Source organism: Polypterus senegalus, chromosome 3 (genome assembly GCF_016835505.1).
Source record: "Polypterus senegalus isolate Bchr_013 chromosome 3, ASM1683550v1, whole genome shotgun sequence".
Taxonomy (NCBI): domain Eukaryota; kingdom Metazoa; phylum Chordata; class Cladistia; order Polypteriformes; family Polypteridae; genus Polypterus; species Polypterus senegalus.
In genome coordinates, this window is record NC_053156.1 from 50,930,143 (window position 1) to 50,942,840 (window position 12,698).

Below are 12,698 nucleotides of genomic sequence, written 5' to 3' on the forward strand. Positions count from 1 at the left end.
TCTTCTTTGCTGTGCAGTGCATCTTTTCATCTTCGTCATCGAACAAGTTGCACTATTTTCATAGGTTAGTGGTTGTGTATAAGAACTGTGTGTGTGTGTGTGTAATTAAATGTACAATAATAATCTATACTAATAAAAGGCAAAGCCCTCACTGACTCACTCACTCACTGACTCACTCACTCACTCACTCACTCACTCACTTATCACTAATTCTCCAACTTCCTGTGTAGGTAGAAGGCTGAAATTTGGCAGGCTCATTCCTTACAGCTTACTTACAAAAGTTGGGCAGGTTTCATTTCGAAATTCTACGCGTACTGGTCATAACTGGAACCTGTTTTTTCCCATATACTGTAATGGACTTTAGCTCGATGGCGTGGGGGCTGCGTGTCACATCATCACGCCTCCACGTAATCACGTGAACTGACTGCGACGCAGTCGTAGAAAAGAAGGAAGAGCTCCCAAAGGCTGAAGAAAAAGTATACAAGCTTATTCATAAGTGCAGCTACTGCAGAAACAAAGCACGGTGTAAACCGTAAGTTTAAATTAAGTTTATGGACACGCTCCCGCTGCCGTTTGTCATGCCTTTGTCGAATACTTTGTTAAAGATACAAGTTTAATGAGAAGACACGAGGTATAAACGAGACTTTGGATCACTTTGTAACGGAGTTAAAATTGCTGTAGCGAGAAACTTTTAAGTGCCGGGTCTTAGCTAACATTAAATAAAGCCATGGGCATCGCAACATCACACAAGAGAGCAGCTCACGTGAACTAACTGAACACAGTACGAGTGATCACTTCCATGCATCAAACCTGTTCAAAAAACGCATTACACAATTGACAAGGTGGGAAAAGAATATGCTCCGAGCTGAGCTCCACAGCTAACGTGGTCTTGTGGAAGCAACTTTGTCACGCTGCCACGAAATACTCACAGAAAAATCCACAAGTTAATACACACGCTGTCTCTAGAGTTTCTCCACACTCAATGTATTCCTCGCATCCCTGTTATACCCTCTGATCTTCGTCATATTACAACCAGAGTGCTGAACTGACAACGTGCAATATAAAGAGAACTATAACAATCGTAATAAACGAACAATAAACAGCGGAGAACTCGTGGATTAAATAAAAAGGCAGCCTCCTTGGCAAAGCAAGGAAAAAGGATGGCCTTATATGTCATTCGTTTATAAAACAGCAGAGAAGCTGTGTAAAGGCTGCTTCACAAAAAAACAGTGGAGCACCTTATATGAGCAGGCAGTCAGCTAAAGAAGGGAATCAATAAATATCTATAATTGTAATAAACGAACAAAAAATAGCGTACAAGCCGCGGATTAAATAAAGGAAATGGGTACCTGAACAGTAAAGTAAGTCTCGAATAGCTACACAACAACTATAACAATCGTAATAAACGAACAATAAAACAGTACAGAACTGCAAAGCAAGGAGAAACGACGTCCTTATATGGCGTTCGTTTATAAAGCAGCGGAGAAGCTGCTACACAAAAAAACAGCAGAGCTCCACACTCTGAATGTATTCCTCGCATCACCGTTATACCCTCTGATCTCCCATTTCAATTCAAATGGCTCAAATTTCCAGTAAGGCTCTGCTTCGCGATGACAATTAATAAGTCTCAGGGACAGACCCTACAAAAGGTTGCCATTGATTTAAGGCAACATTGCTTTTCTCCTGGACAACTATACGTTGCATTCTCAAAAGTAATCTCAGTGCACAGATTGGTGATATTACAACCGGAGTGCTGAACTGACAATGTGGTATACAAAGAGATCCTTAACAGATAGTCATTGGTATATTTTCGCCGCTGCGAAGCGCTGGGATTTTGTTATATACAGTATATATATGTAGATATACAGTATATATGTATGTATGTACTGTATGTATGTATGTGTATATATATGTGGATATGTATATATGTATATGTGTGTGTATGTATGTATGTATATGTATGTGTATATATATGTTGATATGTGTATATATGTAGATCTGTATATGTATATATATATAGATATGTGTATATGTAGATACAGTATGTATATATGTATATGTATATATGTTTATATGTGTGTGTGTCTGTGTGTGTGTGTATATATATATATATATATATGACAGAAACACTCATAACAACGACAAAACAATTACATTGACAATCATGTTACGTTATGTTTAAAATGTTTCCTTTTCTTTTTCATAACTTCTTTAACACACTACTTCTCTGCTGCGAAGCGCGGGTATTTTGCTAGTAATATGATATTTGTAACATCTGTCTTATTTTCTCTTGTTTTGTCTAATATATTGGGTAATACGAGTGTAATGGTGACTAAAGGGTGTTATTTCATGTCTAGAGGGCTCTAATAATGTTAAAAAACGTATTTAGAAGGTTGTAAACAGGTTTTCTATGCTCTAACTGTGAAAATATTCGATTTATAAATAAAGAATCCTACTTTGCAGAAATGCATTTATCGCGGAAGAGTCTGGAACTGATTAACCGCGGTAAATGAGGGCCAACTGTATACAGAAATTGATCAAGAATGCTAAGGGAATGTTAAATTATATAGCATAATGTGCTGAGCTCAAGTCAAAGAAGGCTATGTTTAATTTATATATAGCCCCTCCTGAACTACTGTGTACAGTTTTTGTCTTCATAATACACAAACAACATAGCAGTGATAGAAAATGTCCAGAGATGAGCAACTAGGATGATTCTGGGAGTGAGAGGTATGAGATATGAGCAGAAACAGAAGGAGTTGAACTTTTCACTTTAAGCAAACAGATATTAAGAAGAGACATAACTGAAGTGTTTAAATTTATGAAGGGAACTAGTGCACTGGATATCAGCTGTTACTTTAAAATACATTCTCCACTCGTTAACAATTATTCAGTGGGTTTGATGAAGTAAGGGTGCTCACTTTCCCCTTTTTTTGTTCACTACTAGTACTGTATATGTTACAACTAATGAAGAGTTTTCCCTCTTTAATTTATGGTTCATTGTTCGATGTAACATTGGTAAATAGAGATCATCTCATTGTTGTGTAATCAATATTTGATTATGCAATATGTAATGTTACAGTGTTATTTTCCTCTGTAAGTTGGCTTGCTTACCCTTTAATAAAATTCAGTTACAAATTCTACAACAAGAACACAGGGACATGGCTGGAAACTTGTTGAGAGCAGATTTCAAACAAATGTTAAGATTTTTTTCTTTATACAAAGAGCACATGGAATAAATTACTAATCTGAGTGGTGGAGAGCAGCACTTTAGAGACCTTGAAAGCCTGACGATGTTATTTTGGATAATGAAAGTGAATAGGAATGGATGAGCTCTGTGTGGGCTGGATGGTCTGTTCTCATCACAATTGCTGTATTGTTCTAATATGAGGAAAACATGGAAACTAAAGAAACATGATGATCAAGCTGGGAATCCAACCCAGGTCTCTGAGACCCAAAGAACTACTGTGCCACCCTGGCAGTAAATATATTACAATAAATTAAAACAACTGAATCCATGACAAGCCTATGGTTTCAAATCCATGTGCAAAAATATGAGTTATTTTTCTGTGCAGTACTCATGCGCTTACCCTCAGCTTTAATTCTTTTTCGGTGAGTGTCCATCAACTTTGTATACTTGTTGCCCTTTACAGATGAAATTTTGCTCTATTTCCTTCCTGGACAATAACTGTATGGATTACAGGTTTTTGCTGCAGTGAAGGTCAGGGTATTGACCTGGGGCCTCATGTATAAACGGTGCGTACGCACAGAAATGTTGCGTAAGAACTTTTCCACGTTCAAATCGCGATGTATAAAACCTACACTTGGCGTAAAGCCACGCACTTTTCCACGGTACCTCATGCCTTGTCGTACGCAAGTTCTCCGCTCGGTTTTGCAAACTGGCGGCACCCAGCGTCAAAGCAATGGTACCGTTCTTGTGTGATTACTCATTATTTTCATGACGCGGCTTTATAAATACACAGAAACTAACCGCATATTGTTTATTAGTGTAATGCATCTGATTGTAATTAACTCGTAACAATATAATGGTCCAGGGAACAGCCATAGTATTCCAAATACCATAACTGCTTTAGCGTTGTTACTCTCTTCTTCTTCTTCTTCTTCTTCTTCTTCTTCTTCTTTCAGCTCCTCCCGTTAGGAGTTGCCACAGCGGATCATCTTTTTCCATATTGCTCTCACTGCACGACTCGGAGTATTTATATCACTGTATCTGAGTGTGAATCACAGCAGCAGCTGATCGGAAAGAGAATTATCGGTATACAGCTTTAAGGATACGCTGTCTCAGCCACTGCAAAATGTTTTAAAGCCTTTCCTGTACAGACCTCGCGGTTCAGAAACAGTTTAATCCCAAGAACTTTAAATGCACTCAATCAATTGCTCCTTGTAGAACGGTTTGTACTTATAAGTACAATCACCCCACTGTAAACTTGCACTACAGTTATAATATCTCACAACCTGAGCCACTTTATAAAGCGCGTATTTACATATGATGACGATATCATTTTTAAGGTGAAATGCAGCAAAATATGTTTGTTAAATTATACACATAAAACTTTAACTTCATTTAAATAATCTATATTCTTCACTGGGAGTGTCGTGAAGGATAGAATAATTAAACATGTACTACGAAGATATTTCAATGTTCTTTAAACGTTTTGAAGAATCGGGCTAAGCTTACAGATGGCTTAACTTCTATTACAGAGCTGATTGTGTGGCGATCGGTTACTTGGGGAAAGAAAAGCAAGGACTCTTGGGGCGGCCACGCCAATATATATTGAATATAAAACAGAAAGAGAAAATAACAACACAGCTAAAAACGCAGCGACAAATTTCGACAAAAGGTAAATGCTTGTCATGAGCACGAGGCTCATGAAACACATGTTTAATAACGTGCTTTAGCTCCTATCATCATGAAAATTACATCACGTATACATCTCAGTATTTTAGTTATTCAGAGAGCTGTAATATCACAAATGTCATGGACTCTGTGTCCAGTTGGAGGAAGAGAGCCAGTTTAAGAAGCACGTAGTGATTCACACACATAGATCACATACGAGTAGAAGATCAAATACAAAACAAAGCATTTAACGTGCTACTTTAATTACGATGTAATTTTGAGAAACTGGTTAATTAAACGATTTTAAGATGTTAATAATGTTCTACTAAATGACAAAATAAACTACGTGATAAAAGTGGAAAATTCGAGATTAAAGTTGACTTTTCGTGCTTTTTCCCCACCGTGTGCTTTTTTCTCTGTACCCTAATAAGCTTTCATATGACACTCAGACGGTGGGCTACAACTCTTCTTTTCACGGCAACTTTGATATGTGACTTCTTTTTTATTTCCGGCACTGTGCGATTTTGTGAATGTGAGCTTTCAAGTTTCTCCAACACGCTATGTCACTCGATCAACTTTATTTTGTTGATTATACCACGGTTTATTTGAACAAATAGTATGTTTTTCCTTTGCCTCCACTTGGTATTCGCTGAAATTCTTGTATTTTCCCCGTGCTTTTCCCATTGTCTTTTCAGAGAAGCTCGCGCTTAAGGGCGATTTATATTGATTTGCATATTCAAATAGGCATAATTCTGGGAGGATTTGGGGCGTTGCAAAATGCGCGTGCACGAGCGTTAGTTTTCACGCTGATCGGGATTTATGTAGCGGAAGAACGTGGAAGTTGGAGTACGCACAGATTCCTGCATCTGGATTTTTCTGTGCGTAAGCACATTTCGGCTTTTGTGCTTACGCCATGTTATAGTGCGAGTTCTACGCACGGCGTTATATATGAGGCCCCAGGTCACTCAAGGACTTTACACTTGAGCCATTTCAATGTAGCCTCCAACTTTAATTTTTCCGCAGAGTGAAATAGCTTTTCTTGAAGTATTTGACTACTGTATAACTGTGCACCATCGTATTTTTTTCAGACTGTGCTGCTATGGACTGGCATACTTTTTCAGGGTTGGTTGTAGAATTTAACAAAGTGGCTATGGATGGAAGATGGATTTGTGGATTTTTCACGTGAAGAGATTGAGGCCATCACTGCTAGCTCTGACAGAGCCTGGCTCAACTTGTGATTGAACTGTGCCTAACGCATTACTGTTTAACCAATCAATGCTTCTGTTTTAGTCCCAGTCATTTTATGACAGACTGTCAGTTGTAAATGTGACACTTAAAGCCCAGGGTGAAGACTGTTACAGTACTGATTACATTAAAAGCAATATAAAATACCCTCTATCATCCCACAAAGCAAACGGTGCCGTGCATTCTCTGTGAACTTTAAGTAAAATCTCCATCAAACGAAACATCGAGAGAGCAGGTCCATGGACTGGCTGGGACGCCACTTCATCATCGAATGGTTGATATGGTAACTGCTGCAGAGTTCTGCTCATTAGGGCCAGTCCAGCCGCTACTAGCACGCACAGTACAGGTATTTGGAATTAAAGAAGGAAGGCCACGCGAGCACGGCCCCCTACTCCATCCCGTCCACCCCTTTATGCATTATATGTTCCGGAATTCTAGCCCGAATCCCCACCCTCTTCTGGCCTCTTCCTCCGAGCCTCGGAAACTCACCGACTCAGCTGCGGTTGCATCTTCCTGCGCCACGTCGCTCTCCTGAGAAGGTAAGTTGTTTTCGGTTTTCTTTTACCGAGGGGACAGAGCAAGACGAAGATACGTAAACGTGACAGTGTGGCCGTAGAAGAATGGAAAGTTAGGGAGACGTTAAGACGGTGCGAAGCGACGTTCATTAAATGCAAGGCGACTTTACCGCTAGGTTCCCTCTTTAATGTGTTCTGGGTTCTCCACGCCAACCTGTTCAATGCTTTTCGGTCCCGTCCCGTTCCGTTCAGTGCGAGGTGTGGCGGAATCTTGAACTTTATGTAAGACGCGGTGGACATCAACGCCAGTGTCGCGTATTGCCTTTAAACGTATTTCTTTTAAATACAATCCGGACTTTGCGAGGACTCTTACTGGTCTCAATCCTGCATCAATGTCTAATTTATGTTTTTACAATTAACAAACCATGAGATCGAGGATGCTTCTGCACTAAACTGATGACTGATTGCGGAGGGAGTTTTAACGCAGATCGCCAGTTTTTATATTAGCAGCACCGTACGGTCAGGTAGGCACCTTTATTTTAGCCAACTTTTTAGAGTGTAAAATGCCAAGTTCTTTTTATTTTTATTCAGTGGGGATCATCTGAGAGGACTAGCACGAGATCATCCATATCGTTTAGACATGAATGTTTGGTTAGCTGACGATCCCGAACTGGCCTAGTATGTGAATGGGCCCTGTCATGTACCGGTCCTCTGTCCAGGGATTGTTTCCAGCCTCGGGCAGATGTTGCCAGGATTGCCTCAGTTACCTGCGACCCCGAATTAGTAGGCAGTGTGGTGTAGTGGTTAATTTGGGCATATTTGCCGGAGTTGTGGGTTCAAACCCATTGTGACAATGAGCAATTCACTTCACCTGCTAAAATCGTGTCACAGCTTGTGTCTCAAGCAGTTCAATATTCTGTTTTTTAATAACTGTTTGTCTTAACTATATATACTTATTGTGTATGTGTTTGTTATTTATCTTTTGTATAGTATTTATTGTTATTCGTATCTACATTCTTTGCATGTAACTACCTCTTTGACATGTAAATAATTTGGGTTACATCCTTGCTCTCCGAATAAATATGTGTAAATGGAATGGAGTGAAAGTGACATTGATAATGTGACTGAATAGCTTTAGTGAGAAATGGCATCCCCTCCAAGGATGGTTCTCATACTGCTTTTATTGGTCCCCGCAGCTCTCATCTGGGTTTATTTTTTTATTACTATAGTAATAGTAATGTAGGATGCACCAGAAACTAACTTTAGAAACCTGGCAGAATAAAGTAGTGTAGAGTACAATTGACTGGAAACTCTGTTTTGTGATTGTCCCCTGTTCAGACTCTGTTTAGAAAAAGAAATTATGGCATTGTTTTGGGATCACATTAATTTGTAACCCCCTGCAGCTCAGTCTGGGGCAGTGGCTAACTGAATATTACTAGTTAAGGAATGAGCTATCAAGTTAAAGTACAGTACACTTTTGTCTAGTTCAACTGTGAAAATTGGAACCAACCATCAAAGTGTTTTTTCATTGTGATGCCATAAAGGAACCAAAAGAACTATCCAAGTGAAGGTTACAGAAAGACCCTTTATTTATTTAGATTTGTAACAGGGTTTATCAATACCTGAGAACAGATAACTGATTTCTAAAATACCAGTGGGTTCATGATTTTAAAGGACTCTTTGTACATACAGCAACACCAGCTAAGTTAAGCTTTTCTTGATCTGTTGTGTCCTGCTAGGTAGCCTACTATACATTACAATTTCTGTTTTGTTCCCAGAATGAAATGATTCTGTGTCAAGCAAAAAATCAATGAGAAACCACACAACCCAGTAATGTGCCATTCCAGTAATCTTATTTTTAAGAGTGTACTATAACATGTAATGGAAATGGGATATTCAATTTTAACTATGTTTGGGGAAAATGTAGTTCAGTTTACAAAAAACAGGTCAATCATTTTTTAGATTTTGGCAGGCTGTTGTTCTTAACTAGCAAAGTCTGCAGAACCATCATTAATAGTTTGATTTCCAGTATCGATGCCTGGGTATGTCATGTGAGGTCTTTTTCTTTCTGTGCTCTCTACATGGTAAGGGGAGCAGGGAACTTGGTTTGATTTAAATAAAATTAAGTATTGTATTTATTACTAGTTTGTAATTTATTAATTGTAATAAAATTAAGATTTTTTTTTCCTTTATATCGTTTTATTGAATTTATAAAATCAATTTACACTCCATAGAAGGAAGTCAAACTTTACAAAACTAAGTTTGAAACAAATCAAACCCCACCCTTGAGAATAAGAGCTAGGCCAACAGAATAAAACTTTAATAGTAGGAAAAATAAATAAATAAAAAAATAGAATAAAAAAGGAAGAGAATCTGCTTCCTCAATTTAAGATTAAGGTAAATTTAATATAATATTCTTGTAGTCATCCTTCAATTCGGGGTTGTCGGGGCTGCATCCTATCCTGGCAGCGTGGGGCTTAAGGTAGGAAACAGAGCTGGACAGGATGCCAGTCCATCATGGAGTTCACTCATGAACACACCTGCTGTCCCGCAAGGGTTGCATTAAAAAAATGCATGCTACACATTCTTGTAACAATAAAAGTGTAAATGTTGATGAATTCCCCAGCCATCTGATTTAAGTATGACAATTCAATCTGAATCTGCACATGTTTATTATTAAGAATGAATATTGGAATGGCCACCTGTAACATTAATTTAGAATAATAGTGTACAATACAGTTTCCATAAGCAACATATTTGAAAGCTCTCTGTGGCTTACACTACGAAGGCTGATGTTTTATGATTATTAACTTCATGTAGAAAGGTGAGGGGTTTCAAAATGGAGGAGGCTGGTCAAGTTTCTGTGAATTTTATACTTTAAAAATATATACATTATGTCATCCAAAAATATTTCACATATGGCAAAAAACTTAAATGATTTATGTACAAATTAAGTGCATATTTATTACTTTTGTAACCTTTATACCTGGTAGTTCCCATTCTCTTTCTGAATGGCCAGCTTTATATATGGGGTTACCTGCAGTTTTTTACAGCCATGTTTATTTGTAAAGTTTTGTTCTACACAACTGCATAGCACTCTTTTACCAAAAAGTCAACTTGGAAGATAACATTTTAGTGAATAATTTTAAAAAGAATTGTATCATGTTGATGTGTGGTCTTTTTCCAATGTACACAAAATATACTGTATTATCAAATATGAGCTGAAATACTGCATTAATATTGCATTCTCAGATTTTGTTTTCAGACCTAATTTAGAATCCATCAGTCAATTTCTTTGTTAAAGATATCACTGTTTTGACCTTCAGGATTATTCTGAGGTGCAGTACATCCTTTTCAGTGTCATATACCTTTTAGTTGGCTGTAGCCACTGATCTGTATGTACAGCTGCATTGACATTCATCATGCTTGGACCATTAAGAAGTTTACAACAACAACAATATTTGTTTATATAGCACATTTTCATACAAAAAGTAGCTCAACGTGCTTTACATACTAAGAGAAAAGAAAAATAAGACAAAATAAGAAATTAAAATAAGACAACATTAGTTAACATTAAAAGAAGTAAGGTCTGATGGCCGGGTGGACATAAAAACAGAAAAAACCTGTAAATCCAGACTGGACAAAAAAATAAAATCTGCAGGGGTTCCTTCTTTGCAGACCAGTCCCCTCTGGGCATTCTACCTAACATAAATGAAACAGCCCTATTTGTGGGGTTACCTGGGTTTTCACGCCATGTGACTTGATGTTGATGGTCATACAGACTTCATGGCTTTTAATCTATCCATCATTGTTGGAAATTTTAAACGAATTGCTTTGATGTAGATGGTGGTGGTGCAATGCCACCACAAAATATACTGTATTATCAAAAGGAAATACGCATTAAGAGAGTAGGGGTCAGTACAGATTTTAGAGCCACCATGAATAGTTATTATAATGAGTTGGAGATATAGAGTATCAGGATTTTGATTACAGTGAAATTCTGAGCAGTACATCCATGTTAAAATAATGTGTTTTCAGTAGAGACTGATCCGATATTCTGCATTGACATTCATCGGCTCCGGACCATTAAGAAGACCTAAATTACTGGATCGTTTATATAGGGAAGCAATAAAAAATGTAATTTGATCCTTTAAAAATTACGGAAAATAATTACCGCATGCATAACGTGATTTGGGACATGCAGTTAACGTGATAAGAGTTTCTGTTGGCGTGTGAGACTTGAAAAACATGTCAGCAGTTTGGAGTTACTTCCGACTCAAAGAAGAAAAAGCCAAGACTCCCGAATGTAATTTATAACATAAACAAGTGCCCTTGGGGTGGTAGCCTTTGATGGTGGTATTTGTGTTGAGGTATATAAAATGTATCTGGACATTTTTTTGAAAGCATTAATTTTTGTTTCTGTTTAAGCCACCACCAAAACTCAATGACTGTATACAGATTTTAGAGCCGGCAGATATCCAAATTCACAATGAGTCGAGATATCGAGTATCGGACATAAAAAAGTGGTATCGTGCCATGTCTAGTTTTCAGCAGTTTTTTAAAGTGTTCCACCTTATCAGCCTGGCGAATTCCTATTGGCAGGCTATTCCAGATTTTAGGTGAATAACAGCAGAAGGCCTCCTCACCACTTTTTATTTTTGTTCTTGGAATTCTAAGGAGATACTCATTTGAGGATCTGAGGTTACGATTTGGAATATAAGGTGTCAGACATTCCAATATATAAGATGGGGTGAGATTATTTAAGGCTTAGAGCTGAAAAGCATCTTCACACTCTTTCGGGTAATAGTAAGGAGCATTTCACAACTTCCAATATACCTGTTTGGAGCCATGTATGCACTGTGCATATCGATTAATGGTGGCAAGTTTTGGAGTGACAGACAGCTCTTAGCATGTTACATATATAAATTCTCAAATAGCACAATTTATAATTCGTTAAAAAGGTATAGGAGCCTTTTCTGGTGCTGTAAGTGTGCCAACTCAATGAGAAACCTAACCAAATTGCAAACATTCTTCCTTAATTCATGTATCTGTGTCCAGTCTGGAGGAACTCGTATTTGATCACAACTGAGAGAAAGCTGCATTGGGTTCTAAACCACAAAAAAAGCAAATAATATTTTATTTGCACTAAGGATGGAGTAAATATTTATGGAAAAGAACTGAAAGAAGATGAACTCTATTTTTCACCCGTAGCGAGGCCTATTAGTAATTGTGTTATAACACTTATTCTTCAGATAAGAGGTGAGCATTCAGCTGTTTGGTTAGCTAAATAAGAGCTAATATGTGAGGACAACAACATTTTAGGAGTTAGGAGTATTTACTGCCATTCTAGCTTAATGTACATCAACCTGAGAAATAACAAAGTCAGACTATTTACAACCCCAATTCCAAAAAAGTTGGGATGTAAATAAAAACGGAATGCAATGATTTAAAAATCTCATAAACCCATATTTTATTTGCAATAAATAATAGAAACATATCAAATGTTAAAAGTGAGACATTTTACTATTTCTCTCTATTATAAAAAGAAATCCTGGAAAGCAAAAGCAAGGCAACGATACGTGATCTTCTTGCAAGTTCTCGAAAGATATTTAAAAGACCTGTGAGACAAAAGAGACTTGCCACGGAGCGTCTCGTGGGGACCGTAAACATGAGACTTGGTGCCAAGAGACTGTCCCAGGGCCTTCTCACGGGGACACGGAACATGAGATTCTTGCAAGACACGCCCTACTTACAAAAGATATCATATAAGAGCACATGCATCAAAAAACAGTCAGTCGTGTAAAAGCACGTAGTGCACACAGATGCTATGGTCTCAACACATATAAAGCGTATGAGGACAATACAGAGAATAGAGACTCAAAGGCGTCAGAGAGAAAAAAAAGGCAGATAAGAGATTATGAAAGCAGTAAAATTCGAAATTATTGCAGGGTCCCAGCCAGGTTGTGGCCTTTTTGGTTTTAAGTGACTGTCCGGGCCGATTGAGGGAAGGTATCTTCTTTACAATACGGAAGACTAATAGCGGGGTATTGATTGATGCAGTAAGGTGGGGGTGAGACGCG

The 12,698-nt window shown here is 37.9% G+C and overlaps 1 protein-coding gene across 2 annotated transcripts in view; it reads left to right on the top strand.

The window, feature by feature from the left end:
• The first annotated feature begins 6,342 nt into the window (after nucleotides 1–6,342).
• serpinh2 (serine (or cysteine) peptidase inhibitor, clade H, member 2) overlaps nucleotides 6,343–12,698 on the top strand; it is an 84,178-nt gene continuing 77,822 nt past the window's right edge. Inside the window, exon 1 of one of the 2 annotated variants that reach the window (XM_039747181.1) lies at nucleotides 6,343–6,642. The gene's annotated coding sequence lies outside the window, so the exon portion shown is untranslated. The remainder of the gene's footprint in view (nucleotides 6,643–12,698) is intronic. The other variant, XM_039747179.1, reaches the window with a different exon arrangement.